The sequence below is a fragment of the Pinus tabuliformis genome, chromosome J (assembly GCF_031772625.1).
Source record: "Pinus tabuliformis cultivar Carrire ecotype Pingquan chromosome J, CPIR1, whole genome shotgun sequence".
NCBI lineage: Eukaryota > Viridiplantae > Streptophyta > Pinopsida > Pinales > Pinaceae > Pinus > Pinus tabuliformis.
Genome location: NC_142295.1, coordinates 919,786,157 through 919,806,768, shown reverse-complemented (window position 1 = coordinate 919,806,768; position 20,612 = coordinate 919,786,157). Strand labels below are relative to the sequence as shown.

At 35.7% G+C, this 20,612-nt stretch overlaps 1 protein-coding gene across 3 annotated transcripts in view; it reads left to right on the top strand.

The window, feature by feature from the left end:
• Window positions 1-20,338, top strand: part of LOC149229757 (uncharacterized) — a 205,179-nt gene extending 184,841 nt beyond the window's left edge. For all 3 annotated transcript variants that reach the window (XM_089375907.1, XM_089375906.1, XM_089375908.1), the window contains one exon: window positions 20,165-20,338. The gene's annotated coding sequence lies outside the window, so the exon portion shown is untranslated. The remainder of the gene's footprint in view (window positions 1-20,164) is intronic.
• The last annotated feature ends 274 nt before the right edge of the window (window positions 20,339-20,612 follow it).

The window sequence follows — 20,612 nt, the reverse complement described above, 5'->3', positions numbered from 1 at the left end:
AGGGCTTGGTATTACCGTCTTGACAAATATCTCCACCAACAGGGTTTTTCAAAGGGGTCAGTAGATAACAATCTATATACAAAGATGGACACTGATAAATTGCTAATAATTTTTTTGTATGTTTATGATATCATTTTTGGTAGCAATGAATAATCCATGAGTCAGAATTTTGCTTCAGTAATGCAGCAAGAATTTGAAATGTCCTTACTTGGTGAGCTTACCTATTTTCTTGGTCTACAAGTTCAACAAAATAAAGATGGTATTTTTCTGTCACAAACGAAATATCTCAAACAGATCCTGAAAAGGTATGGCATGAAATATTCTAAACCAGTATGTACCCCAATGGTAACAGGATGCAGTCTTAGCTCAAATGATGAATCAGCAGCGGTACATCAACCAACTTACAGATCCATGATTGGCAGTCTGCTTTATCTAACAGGTACCTGACCGGACATCATGCATGTAGTGGGAATATCTGGAAGATTCCGAGAAAATCCAAAGGAATCCCACATTCAGGCAGTCAAAAGGATTTTAAAATATATTCAAGGAACACAAAAATTTGGTTTATGGTATCCTAGAGATAGAGATCTTACACTTCATGCATATACAAATGCAGATTGGGTAGGAAGTGTTGATGACAGAAAAAGCACTAGTGGTGGTGCATTCTATATGGGTTCTAGGTTAGTGTCTTGGTTCAACAAGAAACAAAGTTCAATTTCATTATCTACAGCTGAAGCAGAATACATGGTTGCTGCATCTTGCTGCACACAACTACTTTGGATGATGAAAACCTTGCAAGACATTCAGATCACATGTACTCCACCCATCTCCATTCTATGTGATAATACAAGTGCCATCAATGTTTCAAAGAATCTAGTCATGCACTCCAAGACGAAGCACATACCCATCAAATATCATTTTCTACGTGAACAAGTGCTTGAACAAAAGGTAAAATTGGAGTATGTTCCCTCCAAAGAACAGGTTGTTGATATATTCACTAAACCACTGCCCAGAGAGACATTTGAATATCTCAGACAAAATCTGGGAGTAGTTGCTGCATCATCCTGCTATTAAATCCTATCTTCTTCAGAGAAAGGTGGTTATACGCGAGTTTCATGAAGCGTAGTTGCGTACATACGCTGGTTTCTGTGGGTACAGTCGCGTATATGTTGGTTTGAGGAAAAGCAGTGGGCCAGACTCAGGAAGAAAGGGGTCTGATATGGTTCAGTGAATTATCTGCTTTGCTTGATGATGGTTACAATCTGTTGATGACATGTGGAAATATGTTGGCTCTCATAAGTTGTTGATAACTTGATGTATATCTGATTGATGATGATGCCTTGATAACTCTTCTAATATATGAAATGATCAGATCTGAATGTGAACATCTGGCACAGGTTCAGGGGGAGAATATGCTTCTACGAATGTATTGTCGGCATTATCTTAGAAGATCTTGGTACAAATTCACATAGTTGTTTTTGATTCAGGTGGAACAGGTTTAGGGGGAGAACATGGTTACTGGTCTGGATGCTGATTGACAGATGCTGCTCCTGATAGTTGCTGATGACTATCATGGTCTTGTTTAAGATATTTGGTCTCTGTTATATATGTCATGTATATCATCTAATGTAAAGGTCATGGAAAGACCTAATTTGTAACCCCACTATGCATAGGACGGATGATGTAATGTTTCTTAAATTGGTATATCCAAACTTGGTTGGGTGGATGAGTCAAAATTGGTATATCCCCATTTGATTGGGAGATGGATGTATGCATGAGTCTTTGGTGATAGGAAGGTCATTGGTGATGTATGTACAGAGTCATGTTATCTTTTTGCAGACCTTGCTTGTGCTCAGGGGGAGCATGGACTCGATCATAGGAGCTCAATCAACACACTTCAGCATATCAGAGAATTCAGTAGGTACTCAGGGGGAGCATGACCCTTTTCCCTTGATGACAAAGGGGGAGAGTGACTTGGTGTTGCCATCAAGTCCAAAGGGGGAGATTGTTGGAATTATGACACAGGTGTTGTCCTTGATGGCAACTCACTCAGATGACAGATCACAGTACAATAGGTTAACAGCATAAAGTTACAGATCAGACTTCACAGAATGAAGAAAGAGAGGTATACGCAGGTTCACCATTGGCCAAGCCACGTATACATGCGGGTTCACTGTATACAAGTCACGTATACGTACACACGCACTTTCACAAAAGGAAAAGTGCGTATACCTTGGAAAACTAAGTTTTTGGTCCGAAGTATTTGGTCCATGGTATTTTGATCCATGGTATTGGTCCAAGGTATCGGGTCCGAGGTATTGACCCTAGGTATTTGGTCCAAGGTATTGGGTCCAAGGTATTGGTCCTAAGTGGTTTTGGTCCATGGTATTGAGAAAGGCATACAAACTATAAAAGGAGGAGAAGATCATTAGGCCAAGTGTGCAAGTATCGAATATCTGATGATGTGTGAGATCTAATATGCGGGTTATTGGCTTATGGTGCTGTGCTTGATCTGATCCAAGGGTGAACCTTAGTGTTTGATGAAGGTTAAGATCTAATGATGTATCAGGATCTTAAGGCTTGAAGTGAATTATCTTTATGTGGTTTGATCATGTATCTGAATAACTGACGCATGTTGTAGTCTATAAATATGATGATTTGGGTATGACTGAAGTCTGGAATAATTGTAATGTGTAAATCATCATTTACAAATCTGTATGCAGGTTCACTTTAGAAAAGGTGTGTATACACGCTGGTTCTACATATCAAAGTAGCGTATACATCATACATTTGATTTGTAGATCTGTACGTTGGTTCGCCTTGAGGAAAGCACGTATGCACGCAGGTTCGACACATGGAAGTAGCGTATACCTTATAAAATATGTTTTAGTTGCTTTTGTTTGCTGTTGTAGTGTTCTGGGTTCTGGCTTGGGTTCTAGTTACTGTATTCTAGTGACAACATTCTGAAAGATCAGATTGATGGGTTGTCAAAGTGATTGATTGATTTGGTTGTGGTTGGTTCAAAAGGAGATTGGTTGATGCATATATATTTGATGATTGAATGATGGTATTGATGGATCCAGTCTAAAAATTTATGAAACGTGGTCCCTAGAAGAAAAGAGAAGGTTGTAGCCTTCTGTAGGCTGGCACCTACGTACTAGTAAACATATCAGCTAGTACAAGAGCTAGGGGGTTGTAGCTCCCTTCCAATAGAAGCTGGAGAATGAGAGAAGGTTGTAGCCTTTTGCAGGTAGAAGCCTGCGTACTGGTATAAGACTGCACCAGTACAAAAATTGTAAACTGATTTTTCTTATTATTAAAAGAAGACAGAGACGACAACAGCAGGTGGTTTTCACCCACATTGGGTTTCCACCTTATATCTTGGTGTTCTTGTGTGTTGCTTATGTGTGATGCTTTATTCTGCTTTTACTGCACTGTCTAATGAATTCCTGATATACTGGTTAAAGTTCAATGCATGATAATTTGGATAAATCAAAAGATCTCTGCATATACACTGGTTGCATTGAGTATAGTTGCGTATACAAGCTAGTTCACTAAGCTGAAGTAGCGTATACAAATTAGTTTTGAAAATTAACTTATTGATCTAATAATACTGATTCACCCCCCCTCTCAGTATTATTTCCAACACCCACCTTGAAAAAATCCATTAGTTTGTACTATTATAACACTAACCTTGTAGAGAAATGTGGTCAATACTTTCAAGTTTACTTTCCTCCCAACCAATGTTGTATACCACCTAATATGTTCCTTAAGATGGACACTATCATTCATATTATGCCTGATGAATGCTTGCTACCAACTAAGACAAACCATTTCCTCCATTGTCCCACTAAATGATCCAGGTGGATATTGGTGGCCACCCACCTATTCCACTTGGACCCCCAACATTGTTTCCTTTCAGTTTCCTATTTTCCAGCATACTTTCTATTTTTAGTATTTATTATTATTTATTATTATTTTTTATTTTTCAGGTCGTGAACTTCCGGAGCTGTTTTGAGGCCCTAAATAATGTTTTTTGGGGGATATGGGAAAAAACGTGAAAAGCTACTATTTATGGTTGGAATTTGTTGTCCTCAGATAGAAATTTCTAATGAGCTATTGTTTGTGCCAAATGGAGATCGTATGCCAAAGTTACAACCTTAGGAAGTTGGTGTTCTAACTAACCCCATGGGGGCCCGCAAACATTTTGTGCTTAATCTCCTAGTGTTAGGATTTTGGTTGTCTAGGGCTTCTCATTGTTTATTCATGATAAAAAGGCCTCATAGCCTCATTGTAACTCAATTTAGAAGGCATGTAGTTGTCACATCACTTCTAAGAGATAAGCTACCATCGCCTGAGCTAGTTTGGTTCTTTTCTGCATGTAAACAACTTTCAACAGTTGCTATTTATTAATTGAAGTTTTATTTCATTGTATCTTTGTGTTTTTATTTAAAAATGTATTTCATTTCATTCCTTCATAAATATGGATCAATGGTATCAGAGCAGTCTACTCTTTCTCTATTTTTCTATGCATGTCCCCATGAGGTTGGGGTATAAGGAGTTGGGGATTGAGCTAGTTGAAACCTTGCAAGACCGGCCTCACTGACCCTGAAGACCTCCCATGGTGGAAGAAAAGAAAGAAGATGGGTCAGGAGATCCTTGGAAAATGATGGCCGAAGAGGCCCTTAAGCGATAAAGCAATGAAATGATGGACAATTTTTCCTAGATCCTTCGGCGAGTATCAATGGGCGAAGCATCTTCATCTAAAAGTCACTTCAGAGGCGCCACCCCATTTGAAGGCTAGATAGACATATATTCCCTAGATAGATGGTTAAATCTCCTGGAAGGATATTTTTCGGTCCATAATTTTTTTGATAGGGAAAATATTACTTTTGCACTCCTCAAACCCTCCCCCCATGTCAACGATTGGTGGGAAACTTACTATGAGCAGAGGGGTGAGGATGAAACCTCATTATTTTCAGTCGCATTGGATTTTTTTTCCAAGATTTCGTCAAGGAATAATATTACACCGTTGGGAGCTATGAAGATAAGTACATAAAATGGAACAAACTACAACATGAAAGGGACCAAGCCATGCTGGAGTTCATGAAAAGTTTCCATAACCTATGCACGAAGTTGGGTATCAAGGATTCTAAGCAGCATATGATACTCAAGTATCATGGTTGTCTGGAAAAATACATCTAAGAATAAATGGAGTTCCTAGACATCTCCTCGCTTGGCACAACCTACCGAAATTCTATGTGGATTGATAAAAAATTTAAATAAAAGATGTGAGACTTTGGATCTGCGAATCCAAAGAAGGGAAAACATACCTTTAATATTCAAAATAAAGGATATATCCAAGGTGGAGCAACCTAGGACAACCCATCGAAGCCATAAGCAAAGAATAACACCACAAAGACAAAAAAGGACACTAGGAAGTGGTGTGAGTTCCACAAGAGCCCCACCCACAACATAAATGAGTGTCGCGCTAAGCAGTCACTGGTGGTCGAGATAAGAGCTTCAGATTCAGATGCATGTTATGACTGTGATCGAAAACTTGAAAAGGGGAACGACAAGGGGAAGAAAATTATTGATGCAGAACCTAGTGCCCAAGTTGCCACCACCAAGGTCCAAAATATTGAACCCAGAGATCCAGAGGAGGGGGAGCATCTCTTCTAGTCACAGATGTGGGTGAAGGGTTCTCCACTATAGTTCATTGTCAATAGTGGGAGACAAAAGAACCTCATCTCAGCAAATGATGTTAAGCGGTTAGGCCTGTTGACCATACCACACCCACAGTCATACACCATTGGGTGGCTCTCCCAAGGACAAGATCTCCATGTCAGCAAGCAGTTGCGCCTTCTCTTAAACATCAAGCCCTTCATAGATGAGGTACTATGTGATGTTGCTCCTTTTGAAGTATATGATGTTTTAGTTAGCTAACCATACTTGTGGAAGTGTCATGGTGTGTATAAGTACAAACCTCACACTATTATCATTACTTTGGGAAAAAAACTCTACATGATACTAAAGGTAGCCCCTCCTACCACCATTTCTTTGATCTCTGCTAAGAAATGTAGTAAGATCATCTCCCTAACTGGTAAATTCGTTTTTTTTTTTTTTTTTTTTTTTTTTTTTTTTTTTTTTTTTTCTGATTCACTATCAAAGTAATGGGAAGATCATGGAGGAGTACAAGGACATCTTCTCCTCACCCACAGGGGTACCCTTGCACTGTCAAGTAAAGCATTCGATCAATCTATATCCTAGAGCACCTCTACCCAATAGGCTAGTATACCACCACTCTCTTATGGAAAATGAGGAAATCAAGTAGCAGATCCAATATTTGCTACAAAAAGGGCACATTCGACCAAGTTCCTCATCTTGTGGGAACCCAATTATACTCGTGCAAAATAAGGATGGGACCTGGAGACTCTACTTTGATTATTGGGCACTGAATAAGATCATTGTCATGAACAAATACCTGTTCCATGAATTGATGACATTCCGGACCAGTTCATGGGGGCCAAGTACTTTAGCAATATTGATATGAAGTCTGGCTATCACCAAGTTCCAATAGAACCCACAAATGTATGGATGTCTGCATTCAAATCCAAGGAGGGCCTCTTGAGTGGTTGGTCATGCCCTTCGGGTTGAAAAATGCCCCTACAAATTTTACAAGGATGATGGATGACATCTTGCGACCTTTCACGAACTCGTTCATGGTTGAATATTTGGACAAAATCCTCATCTTCATCAAGAGATGGGCAGATAACTTGCAACATATTCTACATGTCCTTCAAACACTACGATAACACAAAATATGTGCCAACTTGGAGAAATTCTTCTTTCGCATGAGCCAGGTCCAATATTTGGGCTACATAATTGATGAGGAATGCATCCATGTGGATCAGGCTAAGATCCAAGTCATTCGAGATTGGTCAACCCCAACAACTCTCATAGAACTTCGTAACTTTTTGGGCCATTCCAGTTTCTATCGAAGTTTCACAATGGGATCCTCTCATATCACTTGGCCTTTGAGTCAATTTACCAAGGGCGGAGCGAAAGAAAAGTTTTCTTGGTCTGAGGCACAACAGAAGGAATTTGTTGAGCTGAAACATCGCCTTTTCTATGCGCCAATACTCACATTTCCATACCTGCAAAAACTATTTGAAATTGAGACAAATGCCTCTGACTATGCTACTGGTGCAATTCTCACCCAGCAAGGCCATTTGATGGCATATCATAGTGAGACACTCTTTGATACTATTTTGAAATACCATACCTATGATAAGGAGATGTACTTGTTGGCATTATAACTAATGTGTTGTCCTTGATGAAAACCTACTTGATGAGTTGTCTTTTGATGGCAATCTACTTGATGAACATGTAAACATGATGGTAGCAGGATGAGTATTTAGGCCAATACAAATGTGACAGAAAATGATTATCAGTTCAGAGACAGAAGAATGATAAAGATGAAGTTATAAGAAGTATACGCAGGTTTGGTGAAGCGAAGTCAAGTATACACAGGTCTATGAAGTAAAGTTATGTACACACTCAGGTTTGGTGAAGCAAAGTAGAGTATACATGGGTTCTGTAAAGAAAAGTCGCGTACACACACATATGAAGAAGCAAAGGCGCGTACATATTCCGCACCATGGTATTCTAAATACCAAGGGTCTTTACCATGGTATTGACCTGTGGTATTGAGCCCAACAACGGATATTTGATCCTGTCTTAGAATACCATCGAAATTAGTATGGTTTTGACCTGTGGAATTGGATAAGAGCTAAGCTATATAAGGAGAAGAAGATCAAAGTGTTTGGTTGTGGAAGTGATGAGTATTTTCATGAATAGTTAGATCTGAAGCAAGTGTGCATGTAATGGGCTGTTATTGATTTGTTTGATCTAAAACTATGTATGCACCCATGTATTTTATGATGGATTAGATCTAATAGATCTAAAATGAAAATTTTGATTATGGGTTGATTTAATCAATGATGATAATGTCTTGACATGTGATTATTCTATGTATGCCGAGATCTGGGTATGTTTGAAGTTTTGTTGTGGAGAGAAGGTTTGTGCCAGTAATTGCAGATCTATACGTGGGTTTGATAATATGAAAGGTGCGTGCACATGCGGGTTTAATACTGGTAAGTAGCGCATATATTCAGATCTATGTGCGGGTTTGATTATGGAGAAGCGCATATACACGCGGAAATGTTTTGAGGAAAGCGTGTATATAAACTAGGGTTTTTCTGAAAAATATGCCTGATCAGTTTAATCAGTCTTGTTGTGTTTCTACTATCTATTAATGAAGTCTTACTTGATGATCTGGGCTTAATAGTTATGTTTTCTGTGAGGATTGCTTGATTGAAGAATGATGAAGCTACTAGTTGTTTTTGATTGAAGATTAGTAATGGTTCTGTGATTTTTTCAAAATGATGCAGTGGATTTATGTATGATTTAGTGTTTGTTTTAGAGTGACAGTGGTTCAGTTTTAGGGTTCAAAGTTTTGAGATCTATATGTGGGTATGCTTCAAGGAAGTCACATATACACACAGGTTTGGTACATAAAAGTGGCATGTATATTATGATAGTTTATTGATCAGGGTTTTTAGTTGATTCAGTAAGATGATGCAGTGGTTGGGTTCAATATTACTACTTTGGTTACAGTGATCTAAATGTTCTGGTTGTTTGAGAATAAGTTGATTGAGTTGGGTTTCATTTGATTTAGTGATTGGTTGATTCAGTTGATTCAGAGATTGGTTGTTTCAGTTGATGATTGAGTTATTTGTTACAATGATCAGTTTCAGATTTGATGTTTGATTTTGGGCTTAAATGATGGTAGTGGGTCCAGTCTAAATTTTTTATGAAATGTGGCCTACAAGTTGTGATGTTTTTGTAGCAGGTGGATCTAGTATGAAAATTTATGAAACATTGTCCATGGAGGTGTTGAGGGTTGGAGCCTTCAATGAGGAGGTCGAAGCTTCCTTCCAGTGGTAGCTAGTAAATCATATCAGGGGGTCGGAGCTCCCTTACGGTGGGTACCAGTAAACGAGATCAGGGAGTTGAATCTCCCTTCCAGTGGGTGTTGGAGAACGAGAGAAGGTTGTAGCCTTATGCCGGTGGGTGCTTGCATGCTGGAATGAGTCTGCGCTAGTACAAGATTGTAAGAATTTTTATTTCTAATAAAAGGAAGATAGAGACGATAACAACAATTGTTTTTTCCCACATTGGGTTTCCACCTAAAAATCCTGGTGTTCACGTGTGTTGATGTGTTGCTTATGTGTGATGGTTTATTTTGTTCTAGTGGATATGGTTATTGCTTATTTAATATCTAATGAAGTATTGATGCACTAAATGAAAAATAAGTTTATTGGATATACACTAGTTTTCTGAATAACAGTCATGTACATACGCGGGTTCCCTTCAGTAAAGTCACGTACAAAAATATGGATATAAAATTGAAAATTTTAATGATTTGAAAATAATTATTCACCCCCCCAGTATTTTTACCAACAATACTCCATCGTGCAGGCTTGTCAAAAGTGGAAACAATACATTTTAGGGAATGAGATGATCATCCACATAGATCGCTGTCCTCTTTAGTTTATGCAGACACAAGGGAAGTTTTAGAATGATTTCCATCAGAAATGGTCCACATATCTACAACAATTCTATTTGAACATTAAATAAAAGAAGAACAACACTAATAACATTGTAGATTTCCTCATTCAACCCGCAATTATTTCATTGGATACTGTTCTCGACCCGTGTGGGAATGAGACTTCTGGATGGCTTCAACTATATAGAAATGATTCAGAATTTTCCATCACATACCAAATGTTGATGGATGGAAAAAATATACCAAACTTCCACCTCTAGGACACATTGTTATGCTACCCGGGGAACCTTTGTGTTCCTTCAAGCAAGCATGCCAAGCTTATTTGGGAGGCGCACTACAGTCGATTCGAATGACACTTTTGTTTGGAGAAAATGGTGGAAGTACTGCAAAAGTATTTCCATTGGAAAAAACTATGACATGGTGTTGGAAAATATATCATATCAGACACTGTATGTGCCATCACCAAGCCAACCATTAAGAAGAAAGGACTGGACACTCCTTTGCCTACTCCTAACCAACCTTGGGAATCCTTCTCCATGGACTATATGTCTACCATTCCTTCTCCAAAGCATGGTAACAATTGCATATTTGTGGTCGTTGATAATTTTTTTAAGATGGCTATATTGACTGCTTACAAGAAGAGTATCACAACAGAATACACTGTCAAACTCTTCTTCGAATGAGTGTGGGTACATTTTGGGATTCCACAAACCATTATACCAAATTAGGATAACAGGTTCCTAATTGCATTCTTGTCGAGCCTCTGGTAATTGTTGGACACTAAGCTCACCAAGTCAACTTCATCCCATCCTCACATTCATGGCCAAAAATAGGTTGTCAACAAGATGATAATGCACATACTATGTGTTGGGCCTCCAACTTGTCATGATTTTTTTTATGAAACCATCCATTTTTGCATCATTCCATTCACCCATTGTCAGCATTTTTAACCATATTTCTCCATAAACAGACCAAATTCTCGTATACATGTTTACATGGTTTATTATTATTATTTCTATTATTTTTAATGAATTAAGAAGAACTTTTCTTGGTTTTACTAATGATAGTTTGGCCAGTTCAAGATTCTGCAGCTCAAGTCAATTTTCATAGCTATCTCCATGGCTAAGGTAGTCGCACCACTCTAGAAGGAAATATGACACTTGGGAATGGTTTCTAGAAGTTCCAATATAGATTTGTATTGGTCAAACTCCACCCAGATCGCACATATGGACCTCCAGCTAAAGATCAAAGGAAAAATGCAGCAATTTTGACTAGTCAACTTCAAATGCGTTTGATGAGAAAATGAAAATGAATTTTAGAAAACGAAAACATGAGTTTTTTTCAGCACAGATCCATTTAGGTTCTCCATGAGAATATTTCTCAAATTTGTTACCATTTGAGAGATATTTGGGGTTCTTTGGAGCCCTATTTTGCAGATTGCATGAGAAAACGGTTTGGTAATTTCACAGTCAACACCCAATCACCAAAAGGATTGGAACGAGTTGTTATTTAGAAAATTCGTGGCAAGGAGATAAGTGTGATAATATATGGATTGATCTTTGATCCTAGAAATCTTCAAAATATATTTTATTTTATTTTCAAACTGATTTACTGAGATCTCATGGCCATAATTCATGCAATGAAATTTTGAGTTTCTTGTTTCTTCAAAACTCTATAAATTGTAGTCTCTTTGATGGGGGGGGGGGGGAGATTATATGTCAATGATGAATATTAACTTGTAATTTTTTTGCTATTTGAAGAAGAATAACTTCTTTTTATTTATTATTATTATTATTATTTATTTATTTATTTATTTTTGTTTTTTATTTTTATTTATTTATTTATATTTATTTATTTATTTTATTTTATTTTATTTGTTTATTTATTTAAGTGAATGTAATATCTGATATGGCGCAACTCTGAATGAAATTGGTGATTTAAATCAAGTGATCTAAGTTCATAATTCCTCACACTCACCAGGAGCCCCCCATGGAGTTGTGATATAGTATAGTTGTCATTTTAATTTCATTTTTTCAGTATTTGCTTTGATTTAGTTTTCAATCTCTTTAGATGTTTGAATTCTCTATTTTTTGTCTGTTACAGGTTGAGTACTCAATATAAAATTTAAAATCCAAAAACACTTTCCTTGAAGTATTTTCCAAGAATTTCTTTCATTTTCATGTTTGTTCTAGTCATCATTTTGATAAGACATGGAGGCTCTTGCACTTGAAATTTTGCCAACATATCATTGTTTTTCACTGCTTTCTAGAATAGTTTCCAATTCCAAGTTTTGTAGAATAGTTGTGCTTTTAATTTGATAGTTAGATTTCCTTTCATTGTTTAATAGAATAGATTTCAATTTCTTGTCCAATTAGAATATATCTCGAAGTTTTGATAGTATAGTTTTCTTTAAAAGTTCATTTAAATTTCAAAGTTTTGAGTTTGAATTCATTGGCCTTTTAAGACAAAACATGTGCATATGCACATCAAAACTTAGTCATAAACAATTTTAAATCCTCATGTGCAATTAGATTTGTTTCTTTGAATTGAAAGTATATATCCTAGCACATATAATGCATGCATACTTCACAATCTCACATACCCGGACTGACATATAAAGGCAAGTAATTTAAGAGTTAATTAAATTACCCAACATTTTAGCACCATTGCTAGGGAGGTATACATAGGTGTTAGCTTTCAATTTAATCTCATTATTAGTTGCATAAGACTAATTTCATGTTAGTACATCCTAGAAGTAGATTCATTAAAAAAAAGTCAAAAAAACTTCAATCACCTACCACCCCCACTATATCACGTGGTGCAATAAGAGCCACATTGTCTTTCACATCATGAATTCAGGTATAAGAAGAAGTGAAAAAAAGAGGTTGAAGAAATGGATGGAAATGATGTCAATGAGGAATATCCTTTTGGATTTCCCATTCAAGAAACTAATATCAATGTTCATATGAAAATCATCCCTCCATCCGTACTTCCTAGATTCAAAGGTATGAGATCAAAAGACCCGAACACCTTTCTTTTCAAATTTGAAATACTTTGTAGATCTTTTGGCTACTCATTACACACTCAAAAATTGAATTTGTTTCTGGAAACATTGAAGAATAAAGCTCTTATATGGTTCATGAATTTAGGAAAAATTTCTATAAGGACATGGGATGATATGAAACAAGTATTTTTGGAAAAATATAAATATTAATGCATACACCATGACCTTAGAAATGAAGTCTTTAAGATGAAACAAAAAGAGGATGAATGCCTAGAATATTTAGTGGAGAGGTTTACTTATAATATCAAAAGATCTAAATTACATGATTTAGAATTGGACACATTAAAAGCTTTCCTACTAAAAGCTATAAGGGATGAAAGGATTAATCTTCTTAACCTGATGAGAAAAAGAGATGTCTCTCAATTGCCATTTCAAGAGATTTGTGAATTGTGCAAGAACATATCAAGAGGAAAAGAAAAGTATGGAAGATACCCTCAAGATCCAGTTATGGCAAGGGTAAGTAAATCGACATTAGTGTTGGTAAGTCAAACTAAACTTAACAATTTGCTATACATTTTTGGTAATTTAAATGAACAAATTGATATGGTAAGAATGCAAAACAAGCAAAAAGTTGAGAATGTTGCTTCATTTATATTTTTTGCTAAATGCAGAAAGAAACATGCTTTGCATGAATTTCCACTTGATAACATTAAAATTTGTGAAATCTGTGCAGGATCACATACTACTAAAGATTGCCCATCATTACCAGGGTTAAAGGCAGTTTACCAAGGAGAAAACCAAACATTGGAACAATCTTGTTATGTAGCTCCAAGAAGTCCATGGCATCCTCATCAACCTAGTATGATGCAAGATTTTAATTCTCAATTTCAGAGTTATGCAAAACAATCTCAAAGTAATTGGTAAACACACTTGCCTTGGCAACCTTGGCCATCTCAATCCCAACCTCAAAACCAATCTTGGTAAGAAGGTTTCCAAGAGCCTTATAGAAGGAATCCATTGTATCCTAATGTTTTCCTCACTATCCTTAATACCAATATCAATGTTATCCATGCCAATCACCTCCACCACAACATCAGTTTCACCATCAGTTGACCTCAATTCAACCTTTCTCATTATGAACCACACAAGCACCCCAAAGATCCATTCCCACTCAACTACATGCACAACCATTTCAAATCCCCAATAATAAAACACGTCAATCCACTTATAATGTCGAGGTATTGCAAAATTATTCTCCAGCTGCCATTAAAGAACAACAACCAACAGAAGAAGATTCAAATAAGGTTCAAGAATCATGGATGCCTGTTGATAAAGAGCAGTTGTTGGAACCTAAGATTGAAAAGTTTCTTGCATGCCTATCACCAGATTCTATGAATGGAGATCACATCTCTGAAGACTTGCATGGCATGATAACAGGAAGCCAAGGAAGATAAGATTACATTGAATCTTGGTTCAAGACAATCATTGGATTCCAATACTCCGTTCTTCAATATCTTCTGACATCATCTCAATCAAGGCAGTTTGTCCCTCATATACGGGTACATATCAAAGAGTATCTTTCAAACATGCATATGAGTTTATCTATAATCTTGTTACACACATGGTTCCATTAGAAGTATTCATATACTTGAACGAGATTTCTTTTTCAAGTAGAGTAGGAGATTTAAAAATAAAAATAAAAAAAGTAAAGAGAAAAATAAGTCCCATTCTGAAAACCAGCTTGCTAACACAATTAGACATGAAAATTTCTTGAAAACCGGGAAACTGGAGAGCAACGTTCACAATAAGTTCTGCAATTTTATGATGGTTTCAATATTTTATTATGGTTCTTAAAATAACTTTTGGTTCTATGCTCGAGTTGGCTGATGTGGGATTCCTCAGGGCCCACCTTCCAACAAATATTGTCCCATCGGCTTCAACACCTTATCTGGGACCAAGATCAGAGATTATTTGGAGTGCCTTGGAACTTGCATACATCAATGACAAACCTCCTTATTGACAACAATGGGAATACAACAATGTCTCTTGATTGTCAGATCTTGCACGTGACTTGACTTCAACACATTCATTCGTCCCTGTCAAGATGCACTCAAGTACCTTGACACTCATTTACATTATCGGTGAGTTGTCTCCAATTGGTTAATGATTTTCATCATTGATCGATAATCCAATGATTTATTTCCATGCTCGACTTCGGCACATTCATTCGCATGGTAATAATTGTACCATGAATTTTGGTTTTGATGAAGAATATATGGTTTTATGGAATCAACAACAACTTGCAACTATATATTTTATTAGTTTCTTGTAGCAACATGTTCATATTTTTTACATTCAACAGCAGCATGATGGCACCACTACGACTCTTCTTCATTCATTTCCTTTTCAAGAAAATCAATAAATTTGGGTTTATTTTTAGTCAACATGCATCATGCTTCATGATTTCTACTTCAGCATGTAGCACACAATCCAAATCAGTGGTTCAGACTTAGAGAAAACAAATTTCAGAAGAAAAATAGAAATAGCCATGAAAATTGACATTTTTTGCAACAACTACGGAAAGCTGCAGTTTCTGCAGCTATTGCTGTAGCAACCTGTTTTTGGCTGTAGCAACTTATTCGAGAGGTAGTTTTGGCATATAGATTACAAGAAATCAGAGTAGAAATAAAAAATTCTGAGATACTGGGTTTTCTCAGAGTATGATAAATTGAGTAATACATGGGAGAAATAAAAAAAAAGAGCAATTTTCCAAGACATTTAAAGTGGGTTTCTGAAGTAGATTTTCATTTTCACTGTTGTGCACACATCAAGGAAAAATTTAGTATTTTTTCACAACAACGTCTTTTATTCATCAAAATGGGATTCCGAAGAGATGTAGGGTAAAAAAGGTAAAAATACACCATTTCCATTTTGAATCACTCAATTTGGTCTTAAAATGAGTTTGTGGAATATGTTTTTGTTGCAACATTGGGTAACATGAAGGGTGAAATAGGGCAGAAATTGATTCGACCGTATCTTGCAAACTGTGCATCCGTTGGACCTGAAATTTTTATGGTAAATGCATTGAGGTAGGGTAAATAAATACACAAAATTTCAATAAATTCCAATATGTATTTTTCAATAAATTGGCCGCTTTCACCTACAGGCATTTCTCATTTTTTGTGGGAAGATGCATAATATTAATGGTAACAACTTCAGAAATTTTTAGGAGAATCTGATTTACCATTTGAGAGAAATTGGAAAATCAAGTCTGCTACATGAAAAAGATACATTCTGTGGAGCAAGGTCAAAGTGGTGGTCAACACATCATGGAGAAGAGTACCTGATCCAAATCAACACCAAATCAGCCATCAGATAATGTTCTCTTCTCCAATACCAAAAGGTAAACTTGAGGTAAAAATAGCCTTAAATTTTTTAATTTGTTAAAAATTCTAGAAATTTTGATGAAAATCTATTGTAAACATGTAGTTCCAATTTATCTCCCATTATGTTTTTTCCTACCCTTTAACAATCAATCCCCCAAGATATGATTGATTCTTTATCAACAAACCTGCCACCCATGTAATCATCTCATTGTTTTCCATGGTCATAATGATGTTCTTCTATGATTTCACCACTCTCTTGTTTAAACTTTCTCTTCTTGTTGCCATATAAATTAATTTGTGCTTCCTTGATGAACAATCTGACCTTTTGACCTTCATGTAAGAATAATTTGTGCTTTCCTTAATGATCCATCAACACGATGTTCTTGAGAAAAAGAATTATTTTACAAATAGAACAACTTGACTTCATGGTACATGTTTGTAGCACATGATCAAAAGGTACATGGAGCAATGCTTGGATTATGTGTCATAAACAACTGCTCATTTTCATATTATTGATGGAAGCCAAGAAATAATCGGTACAGGGCCACAAGAAGAAAAGGTTGTTGTTCACACAATATTACAATTATTTGTACTCAAACATGAAGAGCCACATATTTTTTGGGTATAGCTGCTAAAGAAAGGATTGAAATATCTGTTCCAATGTCCTCATAACTGCCTCAAAACAATGGTTGCTTGACATGCTGGTATTGCTTGATAATTTACTATGTGTCTAGGTTTTAATGACTGGTAAAATTCTTCATAGCCTCCTTATATATGTTGCAAAAGAAATATGTTCAAGATACCCCATGCCTCATATGTTTAATGCCTTAAGATTGAGGATGCCCTTCACTGTTAGTTATATGTATAATTGTTGGTTCAAAAATCTGCCTTTTACAGTATCAAGGCCTCTAACTTCAGAACTAGCTACAGAGAGGATATGGAATGAATGGCAGTGGATAGATCATTCCAACAATGGTTTCAAGAAGGATGTGTAGGATTTGTGTTGAGCTTAGCAATGGTTCCAAGTTGTGATAAGTGTGGCTGCAAGAGTTGCAAATATTTCAAGTGGGTAGTCTAGTAATAATTCTTCAAGATCAAAGATTCATGGAGAAAACTTATTGCTTAGATTTTGATATTCATGTTCTATGAGCTCTCATTGATGAGATTGTTGGTGGAGATTGTATTTGATCCTACTACACTCACATTTGATAACTTTCACTATCACAAAAGGAACAAGCAGGATGAGTATGAAATTCCAAATGTTTTGAAGTATCCAAAAAGGGAAGGAACTTGATTTTTAAGAAGACTAAAATTCAAGGCATGAAAGGAGAAAGCATGAGTCAATCTTAATAGATGATGCCAAATCATTGATTTGGGAAATATTGTCAAACCCTGCAAAGTTTTCAAATTCCTAGTTTATTTGCATGAGGACATGCAAAATCTCCGGTGTGGGAGAATGTTGGGCCTCCAACTTGCCATGATTTTTTTTATGAAACCATCAATTTTCGCATCATTCCATTCACCCATTGTCAACATTTTTAACCATATTTCTCCATAAACGAACCAAATTATCACATAAATGTTCACATGGTTTATTATTATTATTTCTATTATTTTTAATGAACTAAGAAGAACTTTGCTTGGTTTTACTAATGATAGTTTGGCCAGTTCAAGATTCTATAGCTCAAGTCAATTTTCGTAGCTATATCCATGGTTGAGGTAGTAAAACCACTCTAGAAGGAAATATTATACTTGGACTTGGTTTCTAGAAGTTCTAATATGGATTTGTATTGGTCAAACTCCACCCTGCTCGCACGTGTGGACCTCTAGCAAAAGATCGAGGAAAAACGCAACAGTTTTGACCAGTCAACTTCAAACGTGTTTTATGAGTAAATGAAAATGAATTTCAGAAAACGAAAACATGGGTTTTTTTTTATCACGGTCCTAATTAGGATCATTTGAAGCATTTTTCTAAATTTCATTACCATTTGATATATTTTATGGGTTCTTTGGAGCCCTATTTTGCAGATTGTGTGAGAAAACAGTTTGATAATTTCACAGTCAACACCTAGTCACCAAAAGGATTGGAACGGGTTGTTCTTTAGAAAATTTGTGGCAAGGAGATAAGTGTGATCAAATATGGACTAATATTTGATCCTAAAAACCTTAAAACTATATTTTATTTTATTTTCAAAATGACTTATTGAGATCTCATGGCTAGAATTCATGCTATGAAATTTTGAGATTCTTGTTGCTTCAAAACTCAATAAATTGTAGTTTCTTTGATGGGGGGGGGGGGGGATATTATATGTCAATGATGAATATTAACTTGTAATTGTGGCTGCTACTTGAAGAAGAATTTTTTTTTGTTTTGTTTTACCATTAAATGTAATCTCTAAATGAAATTGGTGATTTAAATCAAGTGATCTAAGTTCATAATTCCTCTCAATCGCTAGGACGGTCCCCTGTCGAGTTGTAATATAGTATAATTGTCATTTTAATTTTAATTTTTTTACTATTTGCTTCAATTTAGTTTTCAATCTTTTTAGATGTTTGAATTCTCTATTTTCAATAGAGTTTGCTTACCTTGTTTTTTGTTTGTTACAGGTTGAGTACTGAATATAAACTTAAAAATCAAAAAACACTTTCCTTGAAGTATTTTCCAAGAATTTCTTTCATTTTCATGTTTGTTCTAGTCATCATTTTGATAAGACATGGAGGCTCTTGCACTTGAAATTTTTTCAACATATCATTGTTTTTCACTGCTTTCTAGAATAGTTTCCAATTCCAAGTTTTGTAGAATAGTTATACTTTTATCTTGATAGTTAGACTTCCTTTCATTGTTTAATAGAATAGATTTCAATTTTTGTTCAGTATAATAGATTTCAATTTCTTGTCTAATTAGAATAGATCTCGAAGTTTTGATAGTATAGTTTGCCTTAAAAATTCATTTAAATTTCGAACTTTTGATTTTGAATTCATTGGCCTTTTAAGAAAAAACGTGTAAATATGCTTATCAAAACTTAGTCGTAAACAAGTTTAAATCCTCATGTGCAATTAGATTAGTTTATTTGAATTGAAAGTAGATATCCTAGCACATACAATGCATGTATACTTCGCAAGCTCACGTACCCGGATTGAAATATAAATGGAAGTAATTTAAGAATCAATTAAGTTACCCAACACTACGCATGTACAACTCCAAGCATGCACGAACATGGGATGAGAGTCTTGCCTATGTGAAACATAACTATAATAGAGCTCTCCGCTAGACATGACTGTTGGAATATATTATGTTCCTTGGAAGGTAATAATGCCTTTGTATTATGTTGAAAGTTGTCCACAATCTTATGTGAAAGAGTAATACATTATATCCCATATTTATTATGGAATAGTATACTCTTGTATCCTTTAACTATATAAAGAGGTGTTATCTTGGAGAATTATATTATCCCACAATTAATATGTGAGAGTAATTCATCCACATATCTGGGTATATAATAGGGTCAAGGGAGCCTCTTAAGATATATACCATTTTGTGACACCATCACATCTTATCGTGTGCTCACAGCATACTGCTATTTGTATTGGGTTATTTTTAATTGCTCTCTTTGTAAGACTGTAGAAGATTTCTAGAGATAATAGAAGACAACCTTCCTGTGGACGTAGCCCAATCGGGTCAACCACGTATATCTGTTGTATTCTTTTTCCTTGTTCTATTTCTATTCTTATTTATATGTTGATATATTGTTGGTTTCGTAGATAGATAACTAGTTTAGTAGATCTAATATTCTAACATGGTATCAGAGCCATGGCTACTATGATCTAGCATCTTCTTTGAATTTAACCATCAACATGTAACTTCATTTTTTGTTATCTTAGCACTCATTATTTTTTGTAGATTTCCTTTCTACCTGGTCACCATTAGGCTTCTCTTCATATCTGGGCATGATTCTACATATTTGAGTTTTTTTTTCTCATAACCCTAACTTTATTATGTAGTTTTTGCAGATTTTTTCTTTAAGGGGCTCTTGATTGTTTTTTTGTAAGATCTATATGGTTTTTAGATTCTCCTCAAGGAGATCTATCTTCTGGTTGTAAGATCTGTGATTTTCGTCCAGTTTTTTGGTCCTTTTTTTGCAGGGTGGAAGATTGGCGGATTGAGGGTTCAAATCAGAATTATGACCGCATAAGTGGATGCAGAGTGGCTGTGTCATTTCTGATAATAAGCATTTGGAGCATTATCGAGTGTTTTTTTTGTTTTGACACTTGATATTTTTTGTCATATCTGTTACCTTTTGTGCAAAATTTCCCAGAATAGAGTAGACATTTGGGTTCCTCTTGACGAGCTACCCTATTTAATAAAAAATCAGCTCAAATGGAGTATTGGAAGAAAAATTATCGTTGATTTAAAATTGACATTTTTTTAGGTTTTCTGGTGACAGCAGAATGAACTGAAGAAATTTACAGTTTTATATCCACTTTTTCTCTTGTCATTTCTTGCATTTGGGTTTATATTTCTTGTCAAAAATCTATCATTATGACTTTAGAAGTAGCTTCTATTCCTGAACTTGTCGGTTCTAACTATATT